Below are 27,124 nucleotides of genomic sequence, written 5' to 3' on the forward strand. Positions count from 1 at the left end.
GCATTAGAATTTTGTAGTTCCTCATTGGTTTATATCCCCTTGTGCTGATGATCAAGGGGATAGGGGAGGGTTAGAGCAAGCTGGCAGTCCGGGAGGCTCAGCGCATGACTATTTGACAATTAGAGATGTCATCTGTACAGATGAAAGGGAGGTGGTCATGGTGCGAGTCTCACCCCAATCAAGGAATTGCTAGGGGGAATTCTAGTCAAATTCTTGGGCTTATGATTAGCCGGGGGGTGGAGGAAAGGGAGGGAGGGGAGAGTTGGGGAGGGGGTAAGGGGAGGGGGGTGGGAGGAGATGGGGTAGAGAAGGGGTTTAGTAGTAATTATCTGTATTCAAGTGGAAATGAATCAAAGGGAACAGATCAAAAAAAGAACAGAGGGTATGAATGAGATTAAGTTTATGACCTATAATGTGAAAGGGCTAAACTCACCCAGCAAAAGACATAAGATATTGAGGGAGGTCCAACAATACTCAATAGATATAATATTCTTCCAAGAGACTCACCTAACTAGAAATATAAATGTGAAATTATATTCAAAGCATTATCAAACATGGATATATGCGGATTCACCTGTAAAGGCGACAAAAGGAGTAGCAATTGGTTTTTCAGTAAAAGTTGATTTCCAATTAGAGGATAGAATGGAAGATTTGGAAGGTCGATTCTTGTTTATCAGGGGGAAATTATTAAGAAAGGAATATACACTCGCTAACATATATTGCCCAAATAAAAACCCAACGGGATTTTTGGAAGGGGCATTAAGGAAACTCATGGAGTTTAAAAAGGGGAACCTGGTCGTGGCGGGGGATTTTAATGTGTTTGGATCCCAGATGGGATGTGTCATCTGGGGGGAGGAGAGAGGAGTCTTAAATCTTTGAAGGGGATATTGTATAGATATCAGTTGGTTGATGTGTGGAGGATAAACCATCCAAGGGAAAAAGATTACACCTTCTTCTCACATGCCCATGGTACATATTCAAAATTGGATTATATAATGGTGGAGCATAGACAGTTGGAGATAGTAAAAGGATCTAAGATTGAAGTTATGTCATTATCCGATCATGCCCCAGTCACGATGAGGTTTCAAATGGGGAGTGGAGAAGATAAAACATTATCTTGTAAATTGAATGATTCGCTTTTACAGTATCCTGAAGTGGAGAAGAGGATAAAAAGGAAAATTGAACAATTTTTTTAGATAAATGAGACCGAGGTAATGTCAGAGGCAATAGTGTGGGAGTTACATAAAGCTTACATCAGAGGAATATTGATTTCCATAGGCATAGAGAAGAAGGAAAGGGGAAAAAAAAATAAAACAGGCCATAGAAGAACTGCAAAAACTGGAACAAACTCACAAAAAGGAAAAGGGGATGGATAAATATCAGACGATAATACAAAAAAGGTATGAGTTGAAAGAACTGATGGAACAGGATTCTAGGAGGATATTTAATAGAATGGCTAAAGAAAGATATCAATGGGGGAATAAACCAGGAAAATATTTAATGAGAAGACTCCGGAATAAACATGCGAGGAATTGTATTGAAAAAATTAGTGACGGGAAGGGAGAGAATGGATAAGTATGAAGCTCCCAAATATAGCAATGGAAAAACTAGAAAATCTCGAAAGCCCGATCAGCCCCAAGGAAATTAATGTTGCTTTAAAAAATACAAAAGTGGGTAAGAGTCCCGGGCCAGATGGGTATACAGTAAGATACCTGAAAAAATTTTTTGAAAGATATTGGTTCCCAAAATATGTAAATATAGGAATGTGATAGGAGAGGGAGTAGAAATGAGAGGAGAATCCCTCAAGTCTTATATCACCCTCATTTTGAAGGAGGGGAAGGATAGTTCTCAGTGTGCAAGCTATAGGCCGATTTCATTGCTAAACGTTGATACCAAATTGTACACAAAAGTACTGGCTACAAGGTTGAAGGATCTGATGTCCGAATAGGTGCATTTAGATCAGGTGGGTTTTATACCAGGGAGAGAGGGGAGGGACAACGGTCTGAGATCTTTGATGTTGGTACAAAAAGCTAAAAAGGAAAAAACATCTGCGATCTTATTGTCGATCGATGCGGAAAAGGCATTTGACAGTGTCAACTGGGGGTTTATGTTTGACACGCTTGAAAAATTGGGGCTGGGCCCTAAAATTATGAATTGGATAAAAGGATTATATAAGAACCCATCAGCAGCAGTAAAGGTAAATGGAACCTTATCCCAGTTTTTTAGGATGAATAATGGAACTAGGCAGGGTTGCCCCCTCTCCCCCATGTTGTTTTTGTTGTCATTAGAACCACTGTTGGAGAGGATCAGGAAAAGTAATTACATAAAAGGGTTAAAAAAAAAGGAGATAGGGAACACAAAGTTGCTGCTTATGCAGATGACATGCTGCTCTACGTGGCTAACCAGGGTGGATAAAAATCAATGATTTTTTTTTTTAAACAAAATCAAAAAAAATCTGATTTTTTTTATTTAAATTGGATTTTTTTTATTTAAATCGGATTTTTTAAAATAAAATGCTTTTTGAGGAAAATATATTACCATCCAAAGGTTATTCCATCATGAAATAAAGATTAGTTTTTTAATTATGTAGAATAAGGCTGTTTATGTTTAATTTTTTTGGTAATAAATTCCATTAATCCATTCACAATGTCATGCTCTTCCAGAGGTTTTTGTAAGATTATTGGGCAGTTTCTCTGCCTACAAGATATTATCACAGATGCTTGGTTTACTTTTGCAGTTCTCAAAACTGAATTTGACTCAGCGGAGATTACATGCCTCTTCTTCACAGCAAAAATGTTATAACATGAACAGAGTTAAGAAAAAGACCTTAATCCTAACTTCTACAAACCTATGAATACAGAATCAACCCCTTCAGTGCTAAGTTTCAAGAAGTTCAGTGAATAGAATAGAAACAATATTTTTCTGATTGTTTGGAGTGGAATAGATCTACACAAGAAGAAAGTGAAACTAAGTGTGAGGAGGAAGGGGCTGACAGTCTAAGTTTCTTAAAATATATATATATTTTGTTTAGCCAAATTAGTTAACAAACATGGATGTTTGTTTAAGCAAATAACATATGCTGTAATGTTATTGTTTCAGTTGAATAAATCTATTTAAATTGTTATTATTAAGGTAATGATTATTTTTCTCCTTCCTAAGTACAACAGAAAAGTTGTCCAAATATGAACGATTAACCTATTAAACTGGGGATAAAAAAAACTAATATGAAAAGTTGTTATTCTAAAAATCTTCATCTACTTGCATAATAAAGTTATACCAGCAAGAATTAGTCTTTATGTAGAAAACTATGATTTAAATCAAGCCTTACTGACTAGTGATTTAAATCAGTTTGATTAAAATCAAATCCACCCTGTGGGTAACCCTAGGACAACTTTGCCCAACTTAATGAAAGAACTAAAACAATATGGAGGAGTATCAATCTTGAAGATAAACCCGGTTAAATCGGAAATTCTAAAATATCAATCTTGCAGTCACAAAAAAGCAAAGATTACAAAATGTTTTCTCTTTTTCCTGGAGGAAAAACGAAATAGGATATCTTGGAATAAAATTAACAACTTCGGTAAAAAGCATACACCAAATAAACTATATTCCCCCCTATAAATTAAATAAAAGACGAGCTGCAAAGACTAGTAAAAGGGGGGGGCCTTATGGATTGGAAGAATTCATTTAGTCAAGATGGTGATACTCCCAAAAATTCTGTATAAGTTTCAGATGCTCCTGATATCTTTACCGGGAACTTTCTTTGTAATAATTAGAAAGATGATTACCAAGTTCATATGGGCAAATAAGAGGCCTAGGATTAGTTATTAAGTGTTATGCAGAGTAAAAGCAAATGGATGACTGGGGTTACCTAATATAAAGAAGTATTATACAGCTGTAATAGTCACGGGTGATAGATTGGTTTTTTAATTCACAAGGGAAAAGTTGGGTAAAGATAGAAGGGGAATTAAGTAAATCACAATTAGATAAAATGATTTGGATACCTCACGGGTTTCGTACATTAGATGTAGAAACAAGTAAATTGACTAGGATAGTGTTGGATACATGGGACAGATTACACAATAAGGAAAAATGGGAATTTAATTCACATTGATACCACCAGTGGGAACAGATTTTTTTGCTCCAGGAAATGTTAAAAGAAGTGGAAGATGGATAAAGGATAAAAACACACGCTTGAAAGATGTTATAAAAGGGGGGAGATTATGCATGTTTCAGAATTTAAAAAAGAATAAGGATTTGTTTGTTAAAATAGATGAATGGAAGTATAACCATTGTCTCATTTCGTTGCAAATTTACCACAACCATTTAGGGATGTAGGAGAAATGAACCCGTTTGAAAAACTAATGAATGCTGAATTAAGCCCAAAACTAATCACCTCTAGGATATATAAAATCCTTGTGGACTTAGATGATTTAGACTTAGATATTTAAGTAAATGGGAAAGGGAACTAGGAATAAAAATCCACCCTCAGCAAAGGGAAGGTATTTTTAACCTAACACATAAGGTAATAAACATGCGCACAGTAGAGATGAACTACAAATGCTTGGCGAGATGGTATTTAACACCCAGTATAACCCATAAGCAGGGGAAAGCTCCCCATGGTGCTGGAGAGGATGTGGAGAAAAGGGCAATATGGAGCACATCTGGCGGAGTTGCCTGAGGATACAGGTTTATTGGAAGGAAATAGCGTATTATATCAAGGAAATATGTGGGGTAGATATTCAAGGGGACCCACTGAAATGCTTATTTTACTATTCTGAGCCCATGACGGAAGTAAATAGGAATAAAGTATTGTACCATTTAATCAGTGCAGCAAAGGGTTTGATACCAAAATTTTGGTTAGTGGCAGAGGTTCCGAGGGTGGTGGATTGGATAGATAGAGTGGAAGGCATTTTCAGAATGGAAGAACTGAGAAGTTTAGAAGAGGATAAGATGGGAATATTTAAAAGAATATGGAGTGTTTGGTTAAATTTGAAAAGCGCAGAATCTTATACAGAACTAATTAAAGTAAAGGAGGTAGCCTAAGAAATCACGATGAGATTGATCGGAATAACAAGTAATGGAGAAATGGATACAGATAGAGAAAGATAAGACAATGATGGGGGGATGGGTTATAGAATGTATTTATTCATTTAGGGGTGAAAAGAAAAAAAAAAGTATATTTTGGAAGATGGAATGTTTTAATGTTTGTATAAGTATGAAATAAAAAGTTAAAAAAAAACAAAAAACAAAAACGTAAATTTAATTTGGGTGCAGGGTTGCTTGACCGTGCAATTGTCAGTTACTACATTCAAAATGCATTGCATTTGTGATCTGCAGCAGGTGTCATTGTTAACTTATCCACTTGATGTCCTGGCCACAGTAGTTTTATTGAGAATGGGCAGCACAGCCAGGCCAGGCAATGCGCTGGCACATCATCTGGCACATGCAGCGGTGTGAACGTTAACATTCATGACAGCTAAAAATACTGCTTAGAACAGTGAAGTGGGGGTGGGGTATGTGGGGGGTGGGGAGACTCCAATTTTTTCTTTTTTACGAATATATTTTTCAACTTATGATTTTATTGTTATCACATAGGGGACCAATAGTTCCCTATGTGATAGCATATGAGTGACAGGTCCTCTTTGTAGAGGGGAGGGGGCAGTGTGTGCAATGAAGGGGCAGGAAGGAAGCAGAGTATACAGTGAGGAAGCAGTGTATACAAAGAGGCTCCCTCACTGGCTGTCACTATATGTCAGTGCCGGTTTTTAAATGCAATTGCCAGCTTTTTTTTCCTTCACTATAGCGCACAAAATTAGCTGTCACTTTCCCCGGAGCTAAAGGAAACTTTGTTTCTTTTATCTCCAGAGATAAAACTAAAAGGAAACTTTGTTTCTTTTAGCTGGGGGGAAAGTAACAGCTAATTCTGTGAACTATAGTGAAGAAAAAAAAAAGCTGGTAATTACATTTAAAAATCAATTACATTTAAAAATCGGCACTGACATATTGTGACAGCTAGTCACTGTATACACTCCTCCTCTCCTACCTTTCTCAGCCGCCCCCCCACATCTGCAGTACACACAGTCTCCTGTATCGGCTAAATTTTTCCTATCAACAAAATGCAGAAAGGGCTATTTTCGGCCAGTATGTTTCAGTAGCCAAAATTTCGGTGCATCCCTAATATATATTTAAAAATAGAAATAAAGAAAAAATACCTAGATCAATGTTAGATCTAAGTTTGTGACAGGGTTAGTGTTAGGGTCAAGTAAAGGTCATGATTAGTCAATTTTAGGCAGGATTTAGTTTTTTTTTTTTTAAAGCATTTTTAAAAATCGTATAAATGTCAGTTGGTGTCAGTGTGTTTTAGGTAGCAGAAAAAAAAGCAAAATGTGCACTATTGTTTCTGGGCCTGTGGGTACAACCAGGGGCGGACTGACCATTTGGAAACTCGGGCACTGCCCGAGGGCCCTTGGTCAGTAGGGGGCCCCATGAGATGCCCCTAGTACCTTTTTCATAGGCTTTTTTGAGTTTGGGCAAGGACACAGGGGCCCCATGATCCCCTATTGCCCGGGGGCCCCATAAGTTGTCAGTCCACCCCTGGGTACAACCAATAAATGACAAACACCTATGTGGTATCACTGCTATCATCAGGAGAAGATGTAGTTATTTTGGGTTGTTCTTTGGTAGATTATGGTAGTAGCCAAAAATATACAGCTATATTTTTTTCATTTTTAACTATTTTGGGCAAAATCAGGAGATATCTGTTACCATTTACCACCAAAAAAAAAAAAAAGAGCCCAATTTGTCCTGAAAAAAAAACAAAAAAAAAAGAACGGTATAATCCATCCGGATACAGAAAGTACAGTGCTCAAAAAAATTAAAGGGACACTTTTTATTTAGAGTATAGTATCAAGTCAATTAAGCTCCTGGGATATTGATCTGGTCAGTTAAGTAGCAGAGGGAGCTGTTAAACAGTTTCAACTGCTTTGATGGTAATGAAATTAACAATTGGTGCACTAGATGGGCAACAATGAGACGACCTCAAAAACAGGAATGGTTTTACAGGTGGAGGCCACTGACATTTGTTTCCCTACTCATCTTTCCTGACTCTTTTTCACTAATTTTGCATTTGGCTAGAGTCAGTGTCACTACTGGTAGCATGAGACACCTGGACCCTACAGAGGTTGCACAGGCAGTCCAACTCCTCCAGGATGGCACATCAATACGTGCCACTGCCAGAAGGTTTGCTTTGTCTCCCAGCACAGTCACAAAAGCATGGAGGAGATTTCAGGAGACAGGAAGTTACTCTAGGAGAGCTGGACAGGGACATAGAAGGTCCTTAACCCATCAGCAGGACCGGTATCTGCTCCATTCTGTATGAGCACTGCCAGAGCCCTACAAAATGACCTCCAGCAGGCCACTGGTGTGAATGTCTCTGACCAAACAATCAGAAACAGACTTCATGAGGGTGGCCTGAGGGCCCGACGTCCTTTAGCGGGCCCTATGCTCACTGCTCGCCTCCACAGAGCTCAATTGGCATTTGTCATTTAACACCAGAACTGGCAGGTCCTCTACTGGTACCCTGTGCTTTTCACAGATGAGAGCAGGTTCACCCTGAGCACGTGACAGACGCGAAAGGGTCTGGAGAAGCCGGGGAGAACATTATGCTGCCTGTAACATCATTCAGCATGACCGTTTTGGTGGTGGGTCAGTGATGGTCTGGGGAGGCATATCCGTGGAGGGACACACAGACCTCTACAGGCTAGACAATGGCACTCTGACTGCCATTAGGTATCGGGATGAAATCCTTGGACCCATTGTCAGGACCTACACTGGTGCAGTGGGTCCTGGGTTCCTCCTGGTGCACAACAATGCCCAGCCTCATGTGGCGAGAGTATGCAGGCAGTTCCTGAAGGATGAAAGAATTGATACCATTGAATGGCCCCCATGTCGCCTGACCTAAATCCAATAGAAAACCTCTGGGATATCATGTTTTGGTCCATCTGACACCGCCAGGTTGCACTTCAGACTATCTAGGAGCTCAGTGATGCCCTGGTCCAGAATTGGGAGGAAATGCTCCAGGACACTATCCGTCGTCTCATTAGGAGCATGCCCTGACGTTGTCAGGCATGCATACAAGCGCATACAAACTACTGAGTATCATTTTTAGTTGCTGCAATGAAATTTCAGCAAAGTGGACTAGCCTGCGGCATCAATTTTTCACTTGGATTGTCGGGGAGTGTTTGAATTCAGTTCTCTGTGGGTTGATAATTTTCATTTCCATCAAACCATGGGGCATCCTTTCATTCTTAACATATTATGCATTCCATATCAGTATAGATATCCAGCATGATATTTTTCCCCATTGATATCTGATTTGTTTTCAAAGTGTTCCTTTGATTTTTTTTTGAGCAGTATAGTTGTGATGATATTTTACCAACACGTCACACTTGCAAAAATTCGGAAGTGATGTAATATCTTGTATTGGTGTTGCATTTTTGGACAAAAACTGTACTGATTACATAAAAATTGTACAATCTTGTCTTGTACAAGAAACATTTCTGTGCATGTCCCTTCGAATAATTTTGGACAAAAGCTGTGTACGAATGATCGGATTATCGTACGATCGCTTCGAAAGTGGTATCTTTTGTACAACTTTCTTATTGTGTGTACTAGGCTTAAGTCACTAAGGGGTTAGTGGCTGAGTATAGTTTTTGGGATAACATATAAATTTAAACACTATAATACACACATACGGTAAAACAAGTACTGAACATGTCACCATTTTTCTTGGAAAATATATCTCTAAAAAGGTGTTATTTACATGAAATTTTCACCACATGTCGATAACAACCAATGCAATCCATACAAAGAAACTAAACAAATAAGTTCAGAAATTAAGGTATTTGTAATAATATGGAATGACACAGGGAAAAAGTATTGAACAGATGAAGAAAAGAAGGTTCAAAAAAAAGGCATGGAAACCATCTGAAATCATTAATTAGAAAGCAATCCTGCCCCTTGTCAGTGCAAATTAATATCAGCTGGTTCCGTCTCAACTGATGGTCTTTAAAAAAAAAGTGTCTCATTACCAAGGTGTCACACAAAAAACATCTCATGATGGGTAAAAGCAAAGAGCTCTCTCAAGACCTTCACAGCATTATTGTTGCAAAACATACTGATGGAATTAGTTACAGAAGGATTTCTAAACTTCTGAATTTCTCAGTGAGCACTATTGCAGCCATAATCAGAAAGTGGAAAGAACATCATTTCACCATAAACCCGCCACGACAAGGTGCTCCTCACAAGATTTCTGACAGAGGAGTGAAAAGAATTATCAGAAGAGTTTCCAAGAGCCAAGGACCACTTGGAGAGCTTTAGAAAGACCTTGAACTAGCTGGAACAATTATTTCAAAGAAAACAAGAAGTAATGCCCTCAACCACACAACGTTTATGCACGCTCACCACACAGACTCCATTGCTTATGAAGAAGCATGTTGAAGCTCATTTAAAGTTTGCTACACAACATGTAGACAAGCCTGTAAAATACTGGGAGAATATAGTCTGGTCAGATGAGACCAAAATTTAACTCTATGGATGCCACAATACACACCATGTTTGGAGGTCAGATGGCACTGCACATCACCCCAAAAACACCATACCAGTGAAGTTTGGAGGTGAGAACATCATGATGTGGGGTTGTTTTGCAGCACACTGTACTGGCAAACTTTATGTCATTGAAGGAAGGATGGATGGAAAAATGTACCAAGACATTCTTGATAAAAATCTGCTGCCTCTAGCAGGATGATGAAGATGAAACGAGGGTGGACATTTCAGCAAGCCAATGATCCTAAACACAAAACCAAGGAAAATCTCAATTGGTTTCAAAGAAATAAAAAAAAGCTGCTAGAATGGCCCAGCCAATCACCTGACTTGAATCCAATAGAAAATCTATGGAAAAGAACTAAAGATCTGAGTTCAAAGAAAAGGCCCATGGAACTTTCATGATTTGAAGACTGTTTGTGTGGAAGAATGGGCCAAAATCACACCTGAACAATGCACAGGGGTGTGGAAATGTTTGAAAAAACTACTTGTCCAGGGACTAAATCGGTGACCCAATCTATTTCTCTCTCGTGACAATCTACTTGTCCAGATAAAAAATAAATACATTTTAACCAAAACTGTATTTAAATCGGAGGGGATATTAGGAATGTCTGGGGCTTTTAAAAACAAAAGCGTCTGTATGGCAATTTAAACTTTTAATATTTTTAACATCTCTGTTTATCTCCTCTTCCCCTCCTCCTTCTCTCCAGCTCCGCACCCGGGGACTAGCAGGGAGGGGAGAGACCTTACAGTGTAATGAGCACCGATTGGCTGCTCCTCAGGAAACGGTGGGTCAGGGCATAAGTTTAAAAAATAATTTTAGACCTGAAGATTACATAAAACCCTCTAACATTATATATTTTCTGAAAGCAGAGACTCTAGAGCAGGGGTCCTCAAAATTTTTAAAACGGGGCCAGTTCACAGACCTTCACACAGTTGGGGGGCCGGACTATAGTTTGAAAAAAAAAAAAAAATATGAACAAATTCCTATGCGCACCACACATATCTTATTTGTAGTGCAAAAAAACAGGAAAAAAAATACAATATGTATAATGCACTGTACACTGTAATGCACTGGACACTGCAATGCATTGTACACTGTAACGCACTAGACACCGCAATGTACTGTACACCGCAATGCACTGGACACGTCAATGCACTGGACATTAACGCACAAGACACCGCAATGCACTGTATACTGTAACGCACTGCACACCGCAATGCACTGTACACTGACACACTGGACACCGCAATGCACTGGGCACCAAAATGCACTGGACACTGCAACGCACTGTACCTGGTGCCAGATATGCTCCCCTCCCCTCCTGTTGCTCCTCTGGCTGCAGCAGGTGAAGTCAGGGGCTTCCAGGCTGCCGCTCGCTGGGTCCTCAAGGCCGAAGACCCAGTGAGCAGCCTAACTATTTGGTGGTCTGGTTTTTTTTTTGGGGTGGGGGGAGGTACCGGGAGTTTTTTCTGGCTGGCCCGGCAGGCCGGATAAATGGCTTAAGTGGGCCGTAGTTTGAGGACCCCTGGCGTAGAGAATAAAATAGTAGTAGTTACAATTTTTTATGTCTCATGATATTACCGCAAAATTTTAGTAAAAAATACAAGTTAATTTTAGGGCACAAAAAAAGCAATACATTACCCTATTTTTTTTTTGTAAAATATAAAAGATAACGTTGCATCAAGTAAACAGATATCCACCTTGTCAAACCTTAAATTTGTGCGTGTTCGTGAAATGGCACGAACTTCAATACCCTATATTTTCTAGAAGTCGACACTTTTAAAGCACGTATAGGTCATTCAGTTTAGCGTTACAGAGGAGGTCTGATGCTAGGATTATTGCTCTCATTCTGGTGTGCGAGGCGATATGTGTATCGCAATCGACGTCATGCGTAGGTTTTCCAGCGTGTGCTTTTATGTTTGTACATGCGTATATGTGGGGGCCTCCATTTGGGGGGGGGGGGGGAATGGTATGTGCTTGGGTGTAACTTTAATTTTTGTAAATTAAAAAAAAAAAAACGCAGTTATTTACCTGTTAACTGTATTTCCAGGAATCTTCTAGGACAGCTCACTTGAGAGATAGGGCTCCACCCAGGAAACACCCGCTCCACCTTTTTTCCCCTTATAGGCATCCTCTCTCCCATTGGCCCCCAGTATAAGAATATGACCGAAGGCCTAGGAGAAAGCAAAGAAGAAAACCGGTAATAAAGATATCCCCTCATAGGTTCACAACATACCTGAACATAAATGTGTGATCATACAGTAATCGGGAGGGAGTTACGCTGTCCTAGAAGATTCCTGGAGATACAGTTAACAGGTAAATAACTGCGTTTTCCCTAGTCATCTTCTAGGACAGCTCACTTGAGAGGAGTAGAATAGAAATACGTTAGGGTGGGCACCCTGCTTGTAGGACCTTCCTGCCAAATGCCTGGTCCTTGCTGCCGATCAGATCCAGTCTGTAATGCTTAGTAAAGGTGGCGAAACTGGACCACGTTGCGGCTCTGCAGATCTGTCCGGGGGAGGCCCCCCTTTTTCCGCCTAGGAGGCAGCGGTGGCCCTCGTGGAGTGTGCTTTTAGGCCGGGCGGTGGCGACAGGCCCGCTGTCTTGTAACCTTCCGAAATTGCCTCTTTGATCCATCTTGCGATGGTGCCCTTGGAGGCACCGTCCCCCTTCCTTGGGCCCTGGAATAGGACAAAAAGCCGGGACGAGCGTCTCCATGTCTTTGTGCGTTCGATGTATGTAATCAAACATCTTCTAACGTCTAACCTGCTATAGTCCTCCGTGCTGCCCGGATCGGCCTCAAGGGAAGGTATTACTATTTCCTGAGATCTATGGAAGTGTGACGCGACCTTAGGTAGAAAGGCCGCGTCCATGCGGAGGATGATTCTATCCAATAAGATGGTGCAGTACGGCTCAATCACTGATAGGGCATGCAACTCGCTGACTCTGCGGGCAGAAACTAATGCTGTGAGGAGGATGGTTTTAAGAGTCAAAGATCTGAGCGAACACTCATCCAGCGGTTCAAAAGGCCCTTGCTGAAAGCTCTTCAGGACTGTGCCCAGGTCCCATGTGGGGTATTTTGGCATGGACGGGGCACAGCGCCTGGAGATAGCCTTCAGGAATCTGATTACCAATGGGTCTGCCGCCAACCTCAGCTCCAGAAAGTTCGACAGAGCCGCTACCTGTACTTTGAGGGTATTGGCGGCCAGATTCTTATCCGCCCCGGCTTGAAGGAATTCAAGAACTGTATGCAAAGTGGGGGCGCCCGGTGCCTCGTTTCTGACCTTCCAGGCGGAAAACTTCTTCCAGACTTTGTCGTACAAGGCGTTCGTTGACCTCTTCCTGCCATCCAAGAGGGTGGCGACCACTCTTGCCGACAGCCCCTTCTCCGCTAGCCTGTCCCGCTCAGAAGCCACGCCGCTAAGGACAGTCTTTCTGGATGAGGATGCAACACTCTCCCTTGGGTGAGTAAATCGCGTGTGGGTGGTATCATCCATGGGTCTGTTAAACTTAGCTCCTTCAACCGGGAGAACCATGATCTCTTGGGCCAGAACGGCGCGATCAGAATAACTTTGGCTTTAGACGACTGGATCTTCTGTACCACCTTCGGCAGTAGTCTGAATGGAGGGAAGGCATAAAGGAGGTCTCCTTCCCACTGCTGGGCTAGCGCATCTATCCCTGCGCTTTTGGGGTCCCTCTGCAGGCAGAAGTACCTCTCCCGCTTTGTATTCTGGCTGTTTGCAAAGAGATCCATAGAGGGGGAGCCCCACCTGGCGCATATTTGATTGAACGCTGAATGGCTGGGGCACCATTCTGTCTGGATGACCTCTCTTCGGCTCAGCTGGTCCGCCAACTGGTTCAGATCCCCTTTCAGATGCACTGCCGTGATGAACTCTAGGTTTTCCTCCGCCCAGCTCAGGAGGGATCCGGCCAACTCCATCAGCCTTGGGGACCTCGTGCCTCCCTGCCTGTTCAAACATGCTACTGCTGTGGTATTGTCGGAGAGAATCTGGACACCTCTCCCCTTTATCTTTTCCCGAAAGGTCGTAAGTGCCTTGAAAACTGCCAACAGCTCCCTGTAATTTGACGACTTGCTGGAGTCTACTGCACCCCACGTGCCCTGGGCCAGGCAGTCTTCCATATGGGCGCCCCAACCAGTCATGCTTGCGTCCGTGGTGATCCTCACTGGGCTGGCCAGCCTCCAACTTCTTCCTCGTTCCAAGGTGAGGATGTTTCCCCACCACCTTAGCGATTCCCTCACCTCGTGCGTGATGCGGATCCTGGAACTCAGACCTGCTCGGCTGCCGTCCCAGTGGGAAAGGGTGTGATTTTGCAGCACCCTGGAGTGAAGTTGCGCCCATTGCACCCCTGGTATTGCTGCTGTCATCCTCCCAATTATCCTCATTGCGGTCCTGACCGTGCAGGTCGACATCCTCCTGAGAGCCCTTGTGTCCTGCCGCAGTGTGAGGGCTTTTTCTGATGTCAGGTACGTGCGGGCATGTGCGGAGTCCAGGACGTACCCCAAGTACGTAATCCTCCTGGAGGGGGCTAGCTGTGACTTCTCTTTGTTGATAAGCCACCCCAAACTTTCCAGAAAAGATATCGTACGTTCGATGTGGGATCTCAGGCCTCTTTCTGTGTCCGAAAATAAAAGCAGGTCGTCCAAATAGGGGATGATGTTTATCCCTTCCAGTCTCAAGACTCTTAAACTCTTAACAACAACTACTCAAAATATGCCCTTACAGAAAGTACACTTTACCTTCCAATTAATAATCACTACTTTCCTATGCACCAGCATAATATCCACCAAAATGTAAATTTCACCGGATGTAATGATATTAGACAACATTATACAACAAAGATTTGTCAAAATTAACTGGTTGCCTACCAGCCACTGTGTATACACCGCTGTGCTAAATCACGTTTTAAAACGTCATTTAGCAAAAGAGGTAGGGGGCGCGCGCAACTGCCCTACCCGCAGATCGCGTGGGTGTCAATCACCGGGTCCCGGCGATTACCGGCAATCACTGACAGGGAGCACGGCTGCAGCGTTTACACTGCAGCTCTGCTCCGTCAGTTCCCAACACACTGATCCTGAGAGCAGAGTTTAGCTCTCTGGATCAGTGCGTTCCTGTAAAGTACACCCCCCCCACCCACTAGTAAAATACTCCCCTCACACAGTTAGCCTCTGATTGAATAAAAATGTTAACCCCTTCCTCCCCAGTGCCATTAGTATAGCGTCAGTATATGTTTTTCACTGATCACTGTATTGGTGTCTCTGGGGATGTCAGTGACCACAAGTCACCCCCCCACCGTGTCAAAATGTCCGCTGCAGTCCTGCAGTCCCGCCATAAGTCACTGATCACTGCCATAAGTTGCTGATCCCAGTATCTTTCCCGCCATTTGTAGACGCTGTAACTTTCACGAAAGCCAATTAATTTACACGTATTGAGATTTTTTTTTTAACAAAGACATGTCGCAGAATACATTTTGGCCGAAATTTATGAGAAAATTTGATTTTTAAATTTTTTTACTGGACATGTTTTATAGCAAAAAGTCCAAAATATTGTTATTTTTCTCAAAATTGTGAGCCTTTTTTTTTTTAATAGCACAAAAAATAAAAAACACACAGGCGATCAAATACCACAGAATGACCGCGCAACTGTCAGTTAAAGTAACGCAGCGCCGTAACACAAACTGCTTCTGTAACCGCTTCCTGACCACCCTATAGCAGAAATACTGCTACAGGGCGGCATGGGTGCGCAAAATCATATATACATATATATATATACACATACATACATATATACATATATATACATACATACACACACACACACTCAGGTCCATAAATATTGGGATTATTCAAATACATGCACAGGTAAGTAGTGATCAATGTATGTTGTACAGTCAGGTCCATAAATATTGGGACATCGACACAATTCTAACTTTTTTGGCTCTATACACCACCACAATGGATTTGAAATGAAACAAACAAGATGCGCTTTAACTGCAGACTGTCAGCTTTAATTTGAGGGTATTTACATCCAAATCAGGTGAACGGTGTAGGAATTACAACAGTTTGCATATGTGCCTTCCACTTGTTAAGGGACCAAAAGTAGTGGGACAGAATAATAATCATGACAACAATTTAATCGCCACCAACCAATTCAAACCTTGCCAGACCAGTTGCATGGAAACTCATTACGGTTTCCGAATTTGTCATCCTTTTTCCATATGGGGTACCACTTATACGTGGACAATTTTTATTCAAGCGTTCCACTATTTAGTCATTTGTTCAATCTTGGAACTGGCGCATGTGGCAAAGTGTGACCTAATGTGTGCCCACCATTAGAAGTGGGTGGATGCAGGGCGGTGTATCCTAATGGTGGGAATAGCACACGCCTTTTCTGGCAGAGATTTCTTCTCTTTTTTTCATTCAGTACACAGGCTGCATACAAAAAAAAAAAAAAAGGAAGAACATAGCATATATACCGAACAAGGATCAGCGATGTACTGGTACATCACTGGACTTTGAATGGTTATACCAGGATGATGCCTACAGCTGCAGGCATCATCCTGGTATCATTTCAGCCGGCGATTGGTTTTCATATAAAAGTAATCCTAGTGGCTAATTAGCTGCAGGACTGCGTTTACAAGCAGCGGGAGAGGATGCCCCCCCTTCCCCGCTGCCTTCCACGGCCTTCTCAGCCAGTCCCCCACCATCGGTTGAACCTGAGAATGCAGCCAGTGTTTCTGCCAGCTGACCATAGAGCCGATTGGAGACCAGAATGGTGCCAATCATCTCTATAGCCTAAGAAATCGGAAGCTACAAGCATTTCATCACTTCAGTTTCACAGGATATAAACAGCGCCATTTGTAAATTGGGAAAGCATCTGATCATACCGATTTTGGTTTGATTAGATAATGTAAGGGCAGAGGAGATATCTAGTGTTTGACAGACCCCAGATTTCTGAAAAAAGAATATATGACAATGCCCATTGAAGTTATAGGGGATATTTGCATTCCCTGTGATAGCATTAAAAAAAAAAAAAAAAAAAAAAAAAAAAAAAAAAAAGGTACACTGTAAAAATAATTTTAAAAAATCAAAATAAAACTCGCCCCTCCCATGCGCGCACACCTGTGTGCACAAGGATTGACCCTGTGCTGGTATGTAAACAGCGGTTGTGCCATACATGTGAGGTATCACCATGAACATCAAATCAAGGGCAGTAATTCTAGCACTAGACCTCCTCTGTAAATCTAAAATGGTAGCTTTTAAAGGCTTTTAAAGCGTTGCCTATGGATATTAAAAATGTATGCAGTTGTCACCATTGCACGGGGCATGCACAGTTTTAAAGCATGTCATGTTTGGTATCTATTTACTTGGCATAATTGGCCAATATAGTGTGTTTTTGTGCATTAAAAGTGTATTTTTTTTTTAAATTTGCTTTTGAAAAAAATCGCTGTGCGAGTACTATGTGCCATAAAAATTGCAGTACCCACCATTTTATTCACTAGGGTGTCTGCTTTAAAAAATATATAATGTTTGGGGGTTTAAATTAATTTCCTAGCAAAAAATTTATTTTTTTTCATGTGAGCAAAAAGTGTTAGAAAAGGCTTGATCTTCAGGTGATTAGAAGAGTGAGTGATGTGTGGCATAAACTTCTAATGCTGGGCATAAATGCCCCCACCCCCCAAAACGACACCTTTTTGGAAAGTAGAGACCCCAAACTATTTGCTGAGAGGCATGTTGAATCAATAGAAGAATTTATTTTTTTACCACAAGTTTTTGGAAAATGTCGAAATTTTTTTTTTCTTTTTTTACACAAAATTGTCACTTAAATGATTTATTGCTCACACATGACATGGGTATATGTGGAATTACTCCCCAAAATACATTCTGCTACTTCTCCCGAGTATGGGGGTACCACATGTGAGAGACATTTTGGCAGTCTAGCCAAGTACAGGACCCCAAAATCCAATAAATACCTTCAGGCTTTTAAAGGGCTTTATTGCCTCATTAAACTTCCTGAATACCTATCACAGTTTTGGAGGCCCTGAAATGCCAGGATAGCCCCTAACCCCCCCCAAATGACCCCTTTTTGGAAAGTAGACACCCCAAGGAATTTGATAAGAAGCATGTCAAGTATTTTGCAGATCTCATTTGTTGCCACAAGTTTTTGGAAAATGAAGAAAAAAAAAAACAAAACAAAACATATTTTTTCGATTTTTTTTATATTTCAAAACCTTGTGAGAAAAAATGAGATCTACAAAATACTCACCATGCCTCTTTTTAAATTCCTTGGGGTGTCTACTTTCCAGAAAGCAGATCATTTGGGGGGGGGGGGGGTGTTTGGTGCTATCCTGGCATGTCTGGGAAGTGAAATGAGGAAGTTACGCACCTTCAGGCTTTCAAAGTGGTCATTGGATTTCAGGCTCCTGTATGTGGCTAAGCTTCCAAAAAGTCTCATACATGTGGTGTCCCCATACTCGGTAGAAGTAGCAGAATGTATTTTGGGGTGTAATTCCACATATATACCTTAGATTGTACACCCCTTGAGGGTTAGGGACTGATGTGAATTTAATATATATGTAAAGCGCTGCGTAAATTGATGGCGCTATATAAGTACCTGAAATAAATAAATAAATATACCCATGACTTGTGCGAGAAATAAATCATTTAAATGACAACTTTGTGTAAAAAAAAAAAAATGTTTGTCATTTTCCAGAAACTTGTGGAAAAAAAATATGCCTCTCAGCAGATAGCTTAGGGTGTCTACTTTCCAAAAAGGGGTCATTTGAGGGTGTTTGTACTATCCTGGTATTTTAGCACCTCAAGAAATGTGATGAGCAGTCAGAAAATAAAAGCTGTGTAAATTCCATTATCTATACCATAGTTTGTAGACACTATAACTTTCACACAAAGCAATAAATATACACTTGCTGGGATTTTTTTAACCAAAAACATGTAGCAGAATACATTTTGGTCTAAATTTATGACAAAATTTTAGTTTTTTGGATATTTTTATGATCTTATGATCAAAATGAAAAAATAGTTTTTTTTTTCAAAAAAAAATTTTTCTTCAAAAATGTTTTTGTTTATAGCGCCAAAAATAAAAAGTGCACAGGTGATCAAATACCACCAAAAGAAAGCTCTATTTGTGTGAAAAAAATAAAAAACATAAAAGCGCTGTATAGCAAAAAAAAAAAAAAAAAATGGCGTAGATTGCAGTATCTATGCCATAGTTTGTAGACGCTATAACTTTCACACAAAGCAATCAATATACACTTATTGGGTTTTTTTTACCAAAAACATGTAGCAGAATACATTTTGGCCTAAATTTATAACTAACTTTGAGTTTACTATATATTTTTTATAGCTGAAAGTAAAAAATATAGTATTTCTTCAAAATTTTTGGTCTTTTTTTGTTTATAGCGTCAAAAAAAAAAAAAGCACACAGGTGATCAAATACGAAGAAAAGAAAGCTCTATTTGTGTGAAAAAAAGGACGTAAATTTAGTTTGGGTGCAGTATTGCATGACCGCTCAATTATCAGTTGAATTAGTGCAGTACAGAGTAGCAAAAAGAGGCCTGGTCAGGAAGAGGGGTAAATCTTCAAGAAGGCAAGTGGTTAAGGATATTTTTATTTTTATGGAGGAACTTTTTAACATACATTTAAGAGAGGTGACTGGATAAGCTATACTTCTGTTATCTATTCCACTATATGTTCTGATTGAACAGCTATTCTCACTACTATTTCAACTGCTCTTGACCAACTTTGTGGATTGGTAAAAAGATCAAGGCAATTTGATCAGAAAATTCTGTCTGTGCTCAAGTCCATCATTTGATATATGGAGTAATTAATTGATTTAAAAAAAAACAAAAAAAAAAAAAAACCTGAAAAGTGGAAGTTTTACTTTTTTCGATAAAAGTTTGATATTGACAGTGATCAGGTGACAAGGAAAATTCAGCTATAGTTGCATTGAACATTCATTTCAGATATGTAATCAATTAAAATAACAATCAAGCAGCCATGAGAAATCCATATATGTATGATCAAGCATGACAGTTACAACCTGCCAATATCAATGCCCTATCCTGAACTTATGCCTGCATAAACCTCTGAAGAGTACACATTGTACAGGAAGCAAAGGCTGAACATAGCCATGGCATAAGTCTGTGTTTACACCTGAGAAGCATATGACCAGAGCATACTCTTTGTGATCTATTTTTATTTTTATTTTTTTAAGCGTTTTACAATCTTTGTGCAGCTGTTTTTGGACATGTATCGACAATCAGGTGTTTATTTCCTGGGCTGGGCAAAGGGGAGGCAGAGCACTTCTAGGGGATGTGCAAAGTTCTTCTGGTCTAAAACTGGCGCCAAATCTATGGGGCCAAAAATGCCTGATAACACTAAAAAAATAGGGTACTTGTACTTCAAGTGTGAGGAGTCAAGCATACAAGTGACTAAGCACTGAAATGTGAACAGGCACATTTATTATGCATGTTAAGTGTGAGCAGGTGTAGAGAAACACTACAAAAAGCTCAGGTGTGTATGGTGGCTAAAGCTGGCCATACAGTAATACATTTCTATTGTTTAGCCTGTGGGCGAATGAAAAAAAAAAAAAAAAAAAAAAAAAAAAAAAAAATCGAACAGATTCCTCCATCTACACAAACAGCGTGGAAGGATGTATCCCCTCTGCTAGGCTATTTCATTCTGGCAGCCTCTAGTGCTGGCTATCAGAATACTTGAAATGAGCCTGCGGCCACTGTTCGGCCTCCTTCGACAAAAGTTGATTGAGTCATCAACATTTTTCAAGCCAGCAGGGCCAACCACTGATAGCCTTTTTTGGACAATTTCTCTAAATCAGACAAAATTCTGACATTGTATGGTAAACTTAGATCCTCTAAATCAACAAAGTATACAATAAATAAAAAACGCCTGTACACAATCCTCAATCCAAAAACCTTGAGTGGAGTGCTACTTCTTAAATCTGACATCCACGTTTGCGGTCTTTTTATATAGTGACCCAAAAACTATTTACTACACTATGAGGTGCGCTTGCTGGACACACTGTATAAACTGTACATAGATAGTTAATACAGTAGGCCCTGCAAGCACACCTGTTAGTGCAGTAAACAGTTTGTCCCAAACTAACTATTTAAAGGGACATTACACATGAAGATCAGCTTTAAAAAGGAACCCCACTTGGATACTATAAAATTCAAAGTCAGCAGAGGAAGTTTAAAGTGGTATTAAACATAAAAACAAATATGTTATATACTGCAGTCCTTTGTTGTGATGGCTGCATTCATTTTCTTTTGTAAGGCTTTTTTCATTTACTGTATTTTCACCTGGTGATCTGACAAGCAACACACTCTCTTGGGGTGGCTCCACTCTGGATGGAGGAGCAAAGGGACACTTGTCAACATTGTCAACCTAGGGAGAGGGGCCACTCTCCCATACCCGCATACTTGTCAAATTAGGACAAGTAGCTGTGAATATGCTGCCGCTGTGTTCCCAAAGACGTAAATTTCCTGTTTGCAGCACCTGGCGGCTAAAGCCGCATAAAGAATTGGCCAATTCCTCTTGCACAGGCCTTAGCCTCGATGTGAATGAGGCCTTAGATGGACTTGAATAACAAGTTAAAGCCCAACTCCAGCTAAGAATTTTTAAAACATTACAGCAACAGGTCTTTTCCCTTTTGGAGTAAGGGTTATTATTCTATAGGATTTATATATCGCCAACAGTTTACGCAGAGCTTTACAACATAAGGGCAGACAGTGCAATTACAATACAATTTAATACAAAAGGAATCAGAAGGCCCTGCTAGTTAGAGCTTACAATCTAAGAGGGAGAATCAAGTGATCCAAAAAGGTAATAACTGTGGGGGATGAGCTGATGGAGAAAATACATGTACACTTGTTAACTGGGGGCAGGATAGGCCTCTCTAAAGAGATGAGTTTTCAGGGATTGTCTAAAAGTATACAGAGTTGGAGACAGTCGAACACATTGGGGAAAGGTGTTCCAGAGGATGGGACCGGCTCTGGAGAAGTCCTGGAGATGAGCATGAGAGTAGGAGACAAGGGAGTTTGAGAGCAGGAGGGCTTGGGAGGAACAAATAATGATATAGTTGGTATTTTGAGACAAGGTTAGTGATGTAGCTCGGTGTTGAGTTGTGGATGGCTTTGTAAGTTGTTTTAAGTATCTTGAATTTAATTTGTTGGATGAGCAGAAGCCAGTGAAGGGATTGGCAGAGAGGGGTGGCAAACACTAAACAGTTGGTAAGGTGGATGAGCCTGGCAGCAGCATTCATGATGGACTGCATGGGGGGATAGCCTATGTAAAGGAAAACCAGTGAGGAGGGAGTTTCAGTAGTCAAGGCGAGAGATGACCAGGGAACGATTTAGAAGCTTTGTGGTGTCATTGGTTATGAAGGGGCGTATCTTGGAGATGTTGCGGAGGTTGAGGCTGCAAGCTTTGGAGAGTGATTGAATGTAGGGCCGAAAGAATAGTTTAGAGTCCAGGATTACATGTAGAACCTTGGCATGCGGAGAAAGGTTGATGGTTGGGGCGTTGAATAGATGGACTTTCTGGAAGTGGTGTGACATCCAGGCTGATATGTCTATTAGTAGATTAGTGATGCGTGTGGAGACTGATGGAGTGAGCTGAGGGGTAGAGAGACACATTTGGGTGTCATCAGCATAGAAATGGTATTGGAAGCCACGGGAGGCAATCAAGTGACCCAGGGAGGTGGTGTAGATTGAGAATAGGAGGGGGTCCAAGAACAGAACCTTGGAGAACCCCAATGGAGAAAGGAAGAGGAGAAGAGGAAGTAGAATTGTAAGTGACACTGAAGGTGCAGTGGGATGGGTAGGATGAGATCCATCAAACAGTACACTCGGGAAGACTAAAGGATTTTTTTTGAGGAGGAGAGAGTGGTCCACTGTGTCAAAGGCAGCAGAGAGGTCCAGAAGTTGGAGTACAGAATAGTGCCCATTGGTTTTAGCTGTTAGTAGATCATTTGTGGGATTAAGGAGAGCAGTTTCCATTGTGTGCTGAGGGAGAAATCCGGACTGAAGGGGATCAAGAAAGTTGTTCTCAGTGAGATAGTCGCTCAGTTGGTTGTAGACCAGGCGTTCAAGGAGTTTGGAGGAAAAGGGGAGTAAGGAAATGGGTAGTAGGTTGTGAAGATTGGTGGGGTATAGTGAGGGCTTTTTAAGTATGGCGGTGACTAGTGCATGTTTTAAAGACCTGGGGAAAATGCTGGAAGAGATGGAGAGATTGAAGATGTGAGAGACAGTGTAGGATAGAACCAGAGGGTGACCCTAGTATTTGCGGCGGAACAGGATCCAGGGGGCAGGTGGTTAGGAGGGCATTATAAAAAAAAATTAGCAACCTCATCTATAGTACTGGGGTTGAATGCGGGAAGTGGTGATTGTACCTGTGGACATGGAGTGTTAAGTGGGGAAGGTATCTGTGCATCGGAGATCTCCTCACGAATTGTATCAATCTTTTTCTTTAAGTGATTGGCGATCTCCTGGGCAATGAGTGAGTTAGTGAGTCGAGGCAGTGGAGGATGAAGAAGAGAGTTGAAGGTAGAGAAGAGTTGACAGGGACTGGATGAGAAGGTGTTAATAAGAGTGATGAAACAGGTATGCTCCGGGGATTTAATTTTCAAGTAAAGATCAAATGTAAAATTCCATAAAGAAGACAAATTGCTGCATATACTGTATATAATATTTTCATATGTATCCACAAACACATTATGGTGGCCATACAAATTTCGACAAATGATCGATTCCTTTTCCAATTGATCTCTTCTGATAGGAATACTGCCACATGGGGAAGTGGATTTTAATCGATAGTTTAAGTCTATTTTCATCTGGTGATCCAGCTAGTAAGTATGTTGTTTTTTTAAAAGAAAAAAAAATGCTCCAGCAAAATGTATTAGTTACAGAGATGAGAAACGAATTAACACTGGCAAGGGTGCTTACAATGATCAGATTTTATCTATTCAGTCTTTATCCCAAAAGGAAATATTCTTAATCTTTATCCCAAAAGGAAACAAAAAAAAAAACTGTTGCTGTAACTGCGAGTGTTTGAGCCACCTTGCCTATGCTGATGAAATGTTAGGTTTTTTTACTTTTTTTTTCCAGTCTGAATGAAAAAAAAAAAACTAAGTGTATGGCTAGCTTGAAGTAGATGTCCAGCATGAATCTAACCAGTTTTTAAAAAATATCAACCCGACCCCCCCCCCCCACACACACACACCCCTTCCTAACACCTATAACTAACTGGTTTAAAAAAAGATGTATAAACCTACTTATTTTAATCCCAGTCACGTAATCCAGCTGCCATCCCCAAAAGGACAGAAAGAAAGGATGACAACAGCTGGGACATGGGAGCCTATGGCTGATATCACTGCTCCTGGAATTTCCGTTGTCAAGCCTTCTCTCCTCTCCCCTGCAGCTGCCACAAAGGATCATGAGACTAGGCTCAAGCGAGGGTAAATAGGTAAATATATGCATCATTCTTACACAGGTTATTCAGCATAGCTGGTAGGGTGCATTTTTAGGACTAGTTAGGTTTAGAGCTGGTATACGCTAAATGCAGTCCAGTGCATTTTCATTCAGCGGCAAAAACGCAGAGTGCGTTTAACAAAGATTCCAATGGCCCTAGTTCACACAGTGTGTTCCAGTGCAGTCAACAAAAATAGAACATGTTGCATTTTTTCTGTATGGAATGCATCTGGAATTCAGCAAAGCACATCAACATGCACCAGAATGTACATATCCTCAATTGAGATGAAGAAGAAAAAAAAAAGAAGAGGGAAAAATGCATTGGAATGCATCAAACATGTGCATACAGAAACACATCTGGAATGCAGAAACATTGGTGTGAACTGGTCCTTCAGCTGGAGTTCTACTTTAAATTGATTGGAAGACATGTTATGGCTACTCAATTGTTTGTGGATTTGATCATACTGTCATTAGAAATACATGTAAATTATCTACCATTAGATAAATGTGCACATTTGCTATAAGGCCTCATTCCCACAGCTGTATGAAAAAAAAAATACACTTACAAGTGCTTTTTACATACAAATGTAAATAACTGTTTTGTTTTAAATGGAGAAGTTCACACAGGTGTTTAAACATGCACTGCATTCAGATCTGTAACATAATATCCCAAAAGATGCATCTGAGGACATATGTAGATATGTATGCAAGATACAGGTGTTCAGGAAAAAAAAAGCTAGACAGTTGTATGCAAGTATTTACTAATCATTATATCGGAACTTTTGTTCTAAGAAAAAAAAAAAAAAAAAAAAGGTTGAATAACATCATTAAAATGTTTACACCCATGTGAATGTCACCTTACAAAAATGTATCCTCCTAATCCAAGAATGAATTGTCAAACACTGCCTTTCTTTAAATAAAGAATTAATGTGGTATTAACCCAAAAATGTATGAGGCTACTTTTTCATTGATCCATGGCAAAAATGCATATGTGTTCTGGCCACAAGGCACCAAAATTGCAACGTGTGTGTTTTTTATGCATTTTTGGTGTGTTCTTGTTGCATTTTCAAATAATTTCAATGGGGAGGTGCGTTTTTGGTGCAAACCTAAACCAAAAAAATGCAGAAAGCGGGATTTTAAAAACTGCACTGGACCCACAACGGATCACTGTTAAAAATTCCGTAAGAATAAATGGTCGCATATTTTTCTTTGAATTTTTAAAAAAAAGGATCAGTGTGAAAGCAGCCTAATACTGCAGATCACCAATCATTAGATCTGGTAGCTGCATCAGTTTTCTTTATTTTGGCTTTTTTCTCCTCTGTTTTCACTTGGTGATCTGGTCAGTAACACACCTTCGGTCTTGGTGAGACATAACTCTGGACAAACGGGCACTGTCAGTCTGGGGGGAATGGGAGTGTTAAATGTATTAGCAGATTTGAATACAATAACAAACTGAAGCCAAACTCCAGCTCAGTGGAAGCAGTTTTTTTTTTCTTTTTGGGATAAAGGTTTAGCAAAAATAAATAAGATCTGACTGTGGTAATCACCATTGCCAGTGGTAACTGGTTTGTCTCTACACTTTTAACTGATACATTTACAGGAGAGCTTGTTCTGTTGTAAAAAAGGTTTACTGGTTGTATTACCAGATGAAAATAGAAGAAAGAAGCCGAAGGAAACTAATAGTCATTTGCAATAGAATAGATGTGTGCTTTTGGGTTTAATACCACTTAAAAATAATACATACACACACAATATATATATATATATATATATATATAGATAGTAAACCCCTTGAGGGTTAGGGAGTGATGTGAATGTAGAACATATATGTAAAGCGCTGTGTAAATTGACAGCGCTATATAGGTACCTGAAATAAATATTTTTTATTATTATTTTTTTTTTGGCATTAAACCCAAAGGCACACATTTATTCAGGTGACAGAAAATGGAATCGAAGGGTATCGGCAACAAAGAGCAAGTGAAACTCGGGAGTCCAGGAGAAGAGGGGTTAAGGAGATGACCCAATCCCAGGAAGACGACAACCTTGGGTAGAGATGAAGTAGCCCCCCAGGTTGTAGCCCCCCTTATAATAATGTATGATGTAGATGTATTTCCCATCTCCAAGATCAGGGCAGAGTGGGGGGGGGGTCACACTCCAGAGGTGTCCCCTGGGAGGTGTGGGCACTGTGTCAGGCACTGTGTCAGGGACTGTCCTTATCTCCTCACCCATATTACCCCCTATTCCTGCTGAGCTGAGTCTCACACATGATGCGTTTTGTCTGCTGACTTTGCATGAAGTTGTTGATGTCGGGGTGTGTGTGTTCTATCATGGTGAGGTGTCTTTTCATTTTTTTTTTTCCTGTTTTTGATTTATGAAGGTGTAGAAAGTCCAGAAAGAATGGCCATGCCAGGCAGACATCGCACCAGCAATGTGAGGAGATATCCAGGCACTGCTAAAGTGCAGCAAAGCTGGCCCCCTCCCATGCACACACATATACACAACATCCTCCTACAGGAATACATTGTTGCAAACTTGGGAAGCTCTTCAAAAACGTCCAAAGCTTTGCAAAGGGGAGAAAACCCCTCCAGCAGGTAGTTCAGACTTTCCCCTGTCTAAGGACACCCGTTGCAGAGCTTTTTCTTACCCGTCCGGACTTTTTCCAGGCGGATTTGTAGGGCCCGGTACGCCGCTCTCTCTCTCTCCTTTGCTTCTCAGCTATTCACCCCCCACCGCTGCTCACTGCCTCATTCCAATATGGCCCAGAGGCTGCCACTACGCATGCGCCATGCTCGCTCCCTCTCTCTCTCTTTCCTCGCTCACTGCCTTCTCTTAATTTTTTTAGGGCATTTTTCGTTTTTCCTCCACCCACTTTTTTGGAGCTTTATTTTGACACTCTCCTCCTTTAACTCTTCCACCTTCCCCGAACACCCCCTTCCCCAGTCAGCATGTTGCCATAGGCACTTTGGAGTTGTGTTTCTCCTGCCTGTCATG

The 27,124-nt window shown here is 40.7% G+C and overlaps 1 protein-coding gene across 1 annotated transcript in view; it reads right to left on the reverse strand.

Moving 5' to 3' along the window:
• The window catches only part of SFMBT1 (Scm like with four mbt domains 1), a 177,287-nt gene extending 150,389 nt beyond the window's left edge, over nt 1-26,898 (reverse strand). Inside the window, exon 1 of the mRNA XM_089681958.1 lies at nt 26,778-26,898. The gene's annotated coding sequence lies outside the window, so the exon portion shown is untranslated. The remainder of the gene's footprint in view (nt 1-26,777) is intronic.
• Between the last annotated feature and the right edge of the window lie 226 nt (nt 26,899-27,124).

The sequence above is a fragment of the Staurois parvus genome, unplaced genomic scaffold, assembly GCF_062004578.1.
Source record: "Staurois parvus isolate SC_StPar_1 unplaced genomic scaffold, SC_StPar_1.0 ptg000282l, whole genome shotgun sequence".
Classification (NCBI taxonomy): Eukaryota; Metazoa; Chordata; class Amphibia; order Anura; family Ranidae; genus Staurois; species Staurois parvus.